Raw genomic sequence first — 9,184 nt, forward strand, 5'->3', positions numbered from 1 at the left:
CACCAAGAGCATCAAGCAAGATTTTGCATAATTCTTATTTAAAGCTAAAAATGTGAATGAATTTTCACCTGAAAGAAATGAAGAATCTTTTTCCAAAAACAGAGATAATTATTAGCAATTTCTGGAGATGAACTAGCGAAGGATTCATTCTTACATCCCGTCTCATCTGTCTGATGGAGATGGAAGGTTTATATAGGCTTCACTAGTCCCCATGGCAACAGCCCTTCTCCTGGGTTACCATAGGAATTGTGAAGGCCTTTATAAACCTCCATTAACAGAGCCTAGGCCGGCAGCAGTCAGAAACGTCTGCTGGAGAAGATGCTGAAAAGTGTCAGTGAGGGCATTTGAGAATTAATTTTACCCTAGAGTAGCTGTGCAGGTCTGTTTAGCATTAACCTCTACAGTTTTGAACATTTAATAACACTGGAATCAGTCTGATGCCTTCAACACTTCACATGAAGGGCTTTGCAAAATCTAGCCACAAACAGATGTGGCCAGATTTCAAGAAATTTTGAGAAACTAGGAGGAATCTATTCTGACAAAGCCTCACAGAGGATAGAGGTAAATTCATGTTATTTTTTTCAGGACAGTAGATTGAAGCCACATTAATAATTAATACAGTGATAGATGGTGTTTACAGTTGCTTCTATGGTACAAAAGTGTCCCACCAAAATTCATATGTTGAAACTTAATCATCCATGTGACAATATTAAGAGCTGGACCGTTTCAGAGCTGATTAGGTCATGAGGACAGAGCCCTTGTAAATAGGATTAGTGACCTTAAAAATGATGTGAGGGAGCTGTTCACCCATTCTGCTTCTTCCACCATGTGAGGACATAGCCTTTCCCATTTTCATCACCTGAGGGCATGACAAGAGGGACCATCTGTGAAGCAGAGAGCAAGCCTTCACCAGATACTGCATCGACTGGTGGTGCCTCAGTCTTGGACTTCCCAGCCTCCAGAACTGTGAGAAATAAATTTCTATTATTTATAAATTACTCAGTCTAAAGTATTTTGTTATGGCAGCACAACGGGACCAAAACAGTTGCACAACAATGTGAATGTATTTAATAGCACTGAATGTACAACTAAAATTAGTTAATATAGTACATTCTATGTTATGTTTTCTTACCACAATTTAAAACACTTTTAAACTAATGTAATTATAATTATGATACTACTATTATTGAGCATCCTGTATCCCACACACTGGGCTAGGTGCTTTAGATGTTCTATGTCATATAACTCCACAAGTCTATGAGTTAATTATCTCTAACTTGAAGGTTATTACTATCTCTACACTGAAGATGAGGAAACTGAGGCTTAAATAAGTAAAGTAACTTGCTCAAGGGTGTGCCATTGGTAAGTGGCAGAGATAGCAGTCAAGCAAGTCCTGGAATCTTGACCCTTAACCTACAACTTCAGCGTTAATGCCAAGTTGTGTAACATAAGATTGATACATTAAAGACACATTCTGTTGACTTGATACACGAAGTCCCTAGTTGAATTCTGTTTAAATGTTTACTGTTTTCTTTTTTAAGAACTAAGGTGTTATCTCTTAGAGTCCAATTGCAGGAGGACATTCATTTTTGCTCTAAACTTTGAAATATTTTTTACATTATGTATCTTCAGAAAGCATAAAGACATTTCCATCAAAAAAATTTGGGCTGTGTAGGGGTTAATTACTCCCGACTTTCATTTACCAATCTATATCCACAACCAATCACTAAAATTTATAGGAGAGTTTTATATAGAGAAAATTGTTTAGAAAAATAAGCTTAAGAATCACAGGTAATTTTTAGATACTGGGAAGACCTTTCTCATCAGGGCAAAGAAAATGATCATTTCAGAAAATGTAAAATGCATGTGGTAATAATTTCTGGTCAAGCGGTATGAAAGAAATAAAAAATGAGAACTTTAGGGAGAAGAAATTCTTAAAACCTAGGGAATTTCTTTAGTAGCAGGAAGGAAGGCAACAATTGGAGTTGGTTCTTTAGAAATTAGTCTTTGGGGCATGTTATCAGAGAAGAGACATGTCTTCCTTCCAGGTTTCTTCCATATGCCAGTCACAGCTGTGAAGGACACTAACTGGGTTTCTTCCACCAAGAGCCAGAAATCTGGGTTCCAGCTTCTGAAGCTTTCAATGCTAAAGTAGGCAAATGAAAGAAGGAATTAATCTTTTTCTCTTTGAAGGCAAATGGAAAAGAGGATACTAATTAGTAAGCAATGAAAAATATACCAAATTGCATCTACTTTTTCTTATTATTTGCTTCTGAAACAGATTTTTCTAAATATCTGCTGGTGTTTCTGCTTAGGTACTCTGATAAGTTTTTTTTAAGTAAAACTAAGGGGACTTGAAGAATTGTTTAATGCATATAGAGTTTCTGTTTTGTGAGAGGATGAAGTTCTGGAACTCTGTTGCCCAACAATGTGAATATACCTTATGCTACATAATGTAGCTATTGAACTGTACACTTGAAAAAGGTTATGATGGGAAATTTTATATTATGTTCTTTTTATCACAATTTTTCAAGTGGAATTGATGACATCCTAGGCTCAAATACTACCTAGGAGAGGTCCTAAGTGAAGCCCCAGTAACTATACTTTGTCTTGTCCTCCCAGCCTAGCCCTTTATCTCTAGCTAGTTCATCCCATACTCCAGTAGGAGATATCCAGGAAGAGTTTCAGATACTTTTGTCCCCACCAGGGGCAAAACTGAGGAGTCTCTTGCCTTGCTCTCATGTTGACCTTACTCCCAATCTGCTTCTGTATTCATTCACTCCCTCTTGCTTTGGGCTCTGCCATCATTATGGCCATGACTTTTTTGATCTTGACTTTTATCTCTCCTCTTGGGGCCCCATGTTGAATTTGCCCTTGGGTTACATCTACTTCTGACCATGCTGACCTTCCTCTGGGGCCAAGTCTCTGAATTTTACGCCCACATGAGGGCCCATGTTTTGCTCACTTCAAAAGCAGAATACCTTGGATATGAAGTTGAAAGGCATTATCAGCTCACCTGACAAAAAATTATAAAACAACGAGCTAAATGTTCTCAAGAATAAGTGTGACACCCTGCTCCTTGATTTCCTAAATAAGTTGTTTCAATCTGGAATTCAAGAAGCTGTGTCTTGACAGAAACAAATGTAATATAGACTTTAGGCTTTTATCAACTGATGTTGACAAGTCTAATATTAATTAGTAGTTTAACAAGGCCTCTAAGATGATTAATATGATGTTCAGCTACATCAGAAAGTCAGTAAATTTTTCTGTAAAGAGCTAAATAGTAAATATTTTAACTTTACAGGCCATACAATCTCTGTCACAATACTCTCAATTCTGCCATTGTCTATTGAAAGCAACCAGAGACAATGTGTAAAATAATGGGTGTGGCTGCACTCCAATGAAACTTTAGTTACACTCGCTTGTAGCAAGCAACTTTGGCTCATGGGCTACAGTGTACCAAATCCTGGTTACATCAATCTAAATACAGAAAAATGAAAGGGATTATTACTCTCATTACACCCTGTAGACAATAAGCCATAAGCCAATTATTGAGTTCATTTCTGGGCTCCAAAACTTCAATTGGCCAGAGATAAGAATAGAGACCTCCCTATTTGACATTAATACATTAACCTGGAACACAGTTTTTCAGTCAGCTAAGTTCTTCCCAGAACTACTGACATTAATTTGAGCTTCTCTATCTAGTCCCCATGGACAACATGGCCATCGCTGTGGGAACCTTGTTGGAATCAGTCTACCCACGTCTACTACAGCCCTCTGCTAATCAAAGGAGAGGAGGCTAGTATGTGGCATGTTGGTCCTTAGTGAATCCATGCAGTTCCTAAGGACCAGTTCCTTTAAAATGCTTACCAGGTGATGTTTTAGTAGACTGTCTTAGCTTCTTAGCTATAAGATGGCAAATCCACAGGCAGAAGGCACAAACTGGTAGCCTGTTGGCCCTATCTCTCTACAGACCTGTTTAATTAATATATAATATATATATATATATATATATTTTTTTTTTTTTTTTGAGATGGAGTTTCGCTCTTGTTACCCAGGCTGGAGTGCAATGGCACGATCTTGGCTCACCGCAACCTCCGCCCCCTGGGTTCAGGCAATTCTCCTGCCTCAGCCTCCTGAGTAGCTGGGATTACAAGCACACGCCACCGTGCCCAGCTAATTTTTTGTAATTTTTAGTAGAGATGGGATTTCACCATGTTGGCCAGGATGGTCTCGATCGCTGACCTCGTGATCCACCCACCTCGGCCTCCCAAAGTGCTGGGATTACAGGCTTGAGCCACCGCGCCCGGCCCAATATATATTTTTTAATTTAAATAATTATCCACATTTGAAAATAATAAAAATTTAACATTAAAAAGTTGAAGTTCTAGCAATTCTGGATATTGCTACAACCAGCTGGAGCTCAGTGACAGCTACCTTCTTCTGAGGGAGCTTAACCTTTCAAGCTCTTGGGGCCTCCACTAGCTTTACTTGACTCTTTTTAAGTTGTTATCTGGTCTCCATAAACATTTAAATTTACTATCTCTCTACACAACCCACCTTCTTCCCTTTTAGAAAATCATGACTATGCTTAACTGAGTCCAGTCTTCTGACACATGTTCAATTTCACACCTCTTCCAAGATAACCAAAAGTGGTATAGAATCTCATTTGCAAGGTCTTGCAGTTCCTCGGATAGAACATTTCTGGCCCAGGAGGCATGAAACTTTGTGCTCACTCACAGTCTCTCCACCAGTTTGGGCTTCGATGATCTTTTCTATGCTCTTGATTGTTCTACCCTCTTCATTCATAAGGTCATTCTCCTTGGCAGAGTGAATGGAAGGCCAAGAGTTTTTGAATGGCTTTGAAAGCATTTACCAAAGGCATTTACTTTTGCATTTTTTATGCTTCAGTTTGCTCCAAACAAAAAATGTGTGTCTTTTGATGATGTCTTGAGCATTGTCCACGAGTCACAGTTTATCCTGAGATTTTGCTTTTCTAATGTCACTTGCACACATATTTATCACTCTTTATATTCATTATTTAACTTATGGCCATGTTCTTTTTTTTTAATTTTTATTTTATTTATTTATTTTTTTTCAGAGTAGCAAAAATGTTTAATTTTACAATGCCAACTGTGGGCAAGGATGCGAAGCCACCACCACTCATACATTCAGGTAGGTATACATACATTCTAGGAAAGCCTCCACACATGTGCTCAAGGAAACATGCACAGAGATATTTATTAAACATTGTTTGAAATATTAGAAAACTGAAAACTCTTCAGTAGGGGAACGAATTCCGGTTAGTGGTTACTGAAAAAGAAAAGGGAACAAATGCATGAGTGAAAGAATCAACCCTGCCTGTTAAGCGATTTGGAGAATTTTTATTTTTATGTTTATTTTTTTGAGATGGAGTCTTGCACTATTGACCTGGCTGGAGTGCAGTGATGCGATCTCGGCTCACTGCAACCTCCACCTCAAGGGCCCAAGCGATTCTCCTGCCTCAGCCTCCTAAACAGCTGGAATTCCAGGCACCCACCACCATGCCCGGCTAATTTTTTGTATTTTTGGTAGAGATGGGGTTTCACCATGTTGGCCAGGCTGGTCTCGAATTTCTGATGTCGTGATTCACCCGCCTCAGCCACCAAACTGCTGGGATTACAAGCGTGAGTATGGCCATGTTCTTTGAAGATCTGAGCTTACATAGAGCTCCCTGTGAAGCCATAGGATTTTGTCTATTTAGATATTCCTCTGTTTCTTCTATATGAGGCTTATAGGCAATTTCATAAACAAAATGTCAAACTCTGGGACCTTCCCAATCCTTCTGAGAAGGTCTACCACTTTAGAATTTTGAACTATCTGTATCTTTTCTCTGATTTTTTTTTTCTTTTCCTCTGACTAACACAAGCTCTGTCTCTCAAAGTTTTTCTCCTCTCTGATCATAATTATCTGCAGGAAAGGGTCTCATCACTTTATCTACCTGCTGATAGAAAAAAACTGTAGGGCAAGTGAAGATCTATAAGAAGCTGGGTGAAATCTGACATCTTCTAGTTTCTAGCTTTACCCTTTTGAATTATATGAGAGTTGAGACACCTTCTGGGGAAAAAAACCCTCAGATGTATGTCACATGTCAGAGTAACCGGCAAAGTAGGGGTACCCAATCAAAAGTAAATTGCAAAAGGATTTATGGATCTCTTGGAGATAATTTACTCCAAAAGAAGAGGAGTTTTGCATGAGTCAGACTCAGCACCACGGGGAGTTGATTCTGGGGGAAAAGGTTCTCTGGGGGGAAAGGCTGCAAGACCCATGGGGAGATTTTATTTGAACCCACTCTGACTGTCACCCCAACCCCTCTCCTCATTCAGGCAGACATGTGTGCCCTGGAGGGAAGAAAGTAGAGGACCAGCTAAAAGTGCTTTCCCACTAAATCACTGTGGGCTCCTCTAAGAAACCGAAACATGGAAGAAGGAAGGACCAGCCAGCCAGAACAGCAGTGGGTATCAAGGGATGGTATAAAAGCAAGCTGAGGACTGTCGAGATTCAAGCAGCTATATACCTTGCTTCCTTTCCAGACCTGAAATCTGAGTCAGGAGTCCATTTCTTCCATCTGGCCAGAGGATCTTCAGGATACTCTCATGTAAGTCAATAATAACTTCTTTTCTTTTATAATTTTGTCTTTCTCAAGATTTAACTCACAGCTCAGTGAATTTCCATTCAAATATTTTTCCTGTGATATGTAGCACTACTCTTCCTTCTCTTCTGAAAGCCTGCTCCCTTCTAACAAGGTGAACACCTCCACTGCCATATTTAGGCATAAAATCCTCCCATCAAGTGTCTGAGATTCCTAAAGCTATATCTCCCTTCCTGTATTAAAATACCAAAGTATTCTATTTTTCATGTACTAGTAAGTCATTCGAACCCTTTGCCACATTCTCACCTTTTATTTCCTGGAATTTTCCTCCTCAGTCTTATGCTTCTGTATGAGTAACAACCAGTTCTACAACTTAATCTGAATAGTCCCTGAGAGCACCATGATCTTCCAGTCCTTATGTGATAATATTTACTAATAATGATGACAACACATACCACTTACTGGGTAGCAACTATATGCTGTTTACATATATTGTCTCTTATCTTTGCAAGGGATATTTTTACCTCCACATTATAGGTGAAAAATTAAAACTCAGGAGATTAAATAACTTACTCAAATTTCCAAAGCTATTAAAATGGATGGGCTGATCTAACAATCAGAGCCCACATGACATCCTCAAAAGAGTCAACTGAAGAAAATTTAATGAAGGGACCATCTTAAGGTGTAAGCAGAGATACCGGAAACTTACAAAGAATGGTAAAGCAACTTATGGTTAGAAATAGCAGAAGACTTTGACTATTCTTGGACATTACGAGGCAAGAAGAGTCCGTGGTTACTGGAATCTGGAGAGAGAGAGTCATAGGAGAGGGCCAGCTGTCAGGAACAGCTATGGCCAAACTGCAGCCCAGCAGAGAAGGAGCTGGGAGAATAAATACCCTAACCTTACTTCCCACCCTCTGATTACTTTCCAGTGCCTCCCATTGGCTAAACCCAACAGGAAGCAAGAGAGCAATGTCTCCTAGCTTCTCAGCCTCCCAGTGCAAACAGCAAGGTGGAAAAGGATGGAAAATATATCTGGGGGTCTTGGTCTTTCTAAAATGCCATGACACATTTACCTCAAGCTAAGAGCTCTTCATTTTGTAGATCTAACACCCTGATCTCCAAATTCAAATTCTATTCTCAGACATGTTTCTTAGATTGTCATTCAGTTCCCAGATAAACCTATTTATTCCAAGTTATTTTTCCAAATAATGACCTGAAGAAGCAGAGAAGAAAGCCACACTGATGTGCATAAGTTCTGCAGTGCCCTGATCAGCACAGAAGAGTTCTTGATGACAATATTTGCCCGCACAAATGATTCATTAAGAGTGGAATAGCTTAGCAGACTCTGCCACAGCCTATATACATTTGCTTCAAGAAGTCAGTCCCCTTCTCCTGATGAGAGGACTGGCGCAATCCATAATTCCTTTAAATCCTTTACACCTTGATTTTCTCTTTGGCCTTTATTCTCCTACCCACACCCTGTCTACCTCTATTTTAGGCAGGAATATCAACAAACATTCCTCAGTCTCTTTTATGTTCTTCTGAACATGAAAATCTGTTAAGACCTTTGGCGACTACTGCTTACTGGTTAACTGCCTAACCAACATACCCCCATCTAGGAAGGATATATTCCATGACTTTCTCAACCTTTTTTCTCAAAAATAGTCATTGTATGGTTCAGTTCTCAAGACAATAATTGGGTCATTTTTTTAAAGCAGTTAGTTTTATTGCATTACAAAGTCATGTAAAATAAAACACAATTTATGTATGTAGAAAAATCCTAAAAAATCCATAACAAAATTTCTAGAACAAGTGAATTTAGCAAGGTCACAGCTTATAAGGTCAATATTTAATACCAATTATATTTTTATATACTAGCAATACAAAATTAGAAAATAAAGTCAAATAAATAATATGATCTATAATAACATTTTAAAATGAAACACTTAACCCAAATGCCCATCGATGATAGACTGGACAGGGAAAATGTGGCACATATATTCCATGGAATACTATGCAGCCATAAAAAACAATGAGTTCATGTCCTTTGTAGGGACATGGATGAACTTGGAAACTATCATTCTCAGCAAACTGACACAAGAACAGAAAACCAAACACCGCATTTTCTGACTCATAGGCGGGTGTCGAACAATGAGAACACATGGACACAGGGAGGGGAGCATCACACACTAGGGTTTGTAGTGGGAAACTAGGGGAGGGACAGCAGGGGATGGGGAGTTGGGGAGGGATAATATGGGGAGAAATGCCAGATATAGGTGATGGGGAAGAAGGCAGCAAATCGCACTGCCACGTGTGTACCTATGCAACAATCTTACATGATCTTCACATGTACCCCAAAACCTAAAATGCAATAAAATATATATATATATTTGATACATATATGCAAGATCAATACACTGAAAACTATAAAATGTTGCTATGATAAATTCAGAACACCTAAATAAATTAACACATACACGTATGTTTATGAACTGCAAGTCTCAGCATTAAGATATTAATTCTCTCCAAAATGATTTTAGATTCAGTGTC

At 38.8% G+C, this 9,184-nt stretch overlaps 1 long non-coding RNA gene across 2 annotated transcripts; it reads left to right on the top strand.

The window, feature by feature from the left end:
- Positions 1 to 285: 285 nt before the first annotated feature.
- LOC118143300 (uncharacterized) lies at positions 286 to 8,265 on the top strand. Of its 2 annotated transcripts, XR_004727532.3 has the most exons (5): positions 286 to 561; positions 834 to 966; positions 5,102 to 5,175; positions 5,575 to 5,666; positions 6,366 to 8,265. It is a non-coding gene; the product is annotated as an uncharacterized LOC118143300 (long non-coding RNA). The 2 variants fall into 2 exon arrangements; XR_008474320.2 differs by having other exon boundaries at positions 286 to 966.
- Positions 8,266 to 9,184: the final 919 nt, after the last annotated feature.

Source organism: Callithrix jacchus, chromosome 1, assembly GCF_049354715.1.
Source record: "Callithrix jacchus isolate 240 chromosome 1, calJac240_pri, whole genome shotgun sequence".
Lineage (NCBI taxonomy): Eukaryota > Metazoa > Chordata > Mammalia > Primates > Cebidae > Callithrix > Callithrix jacchus.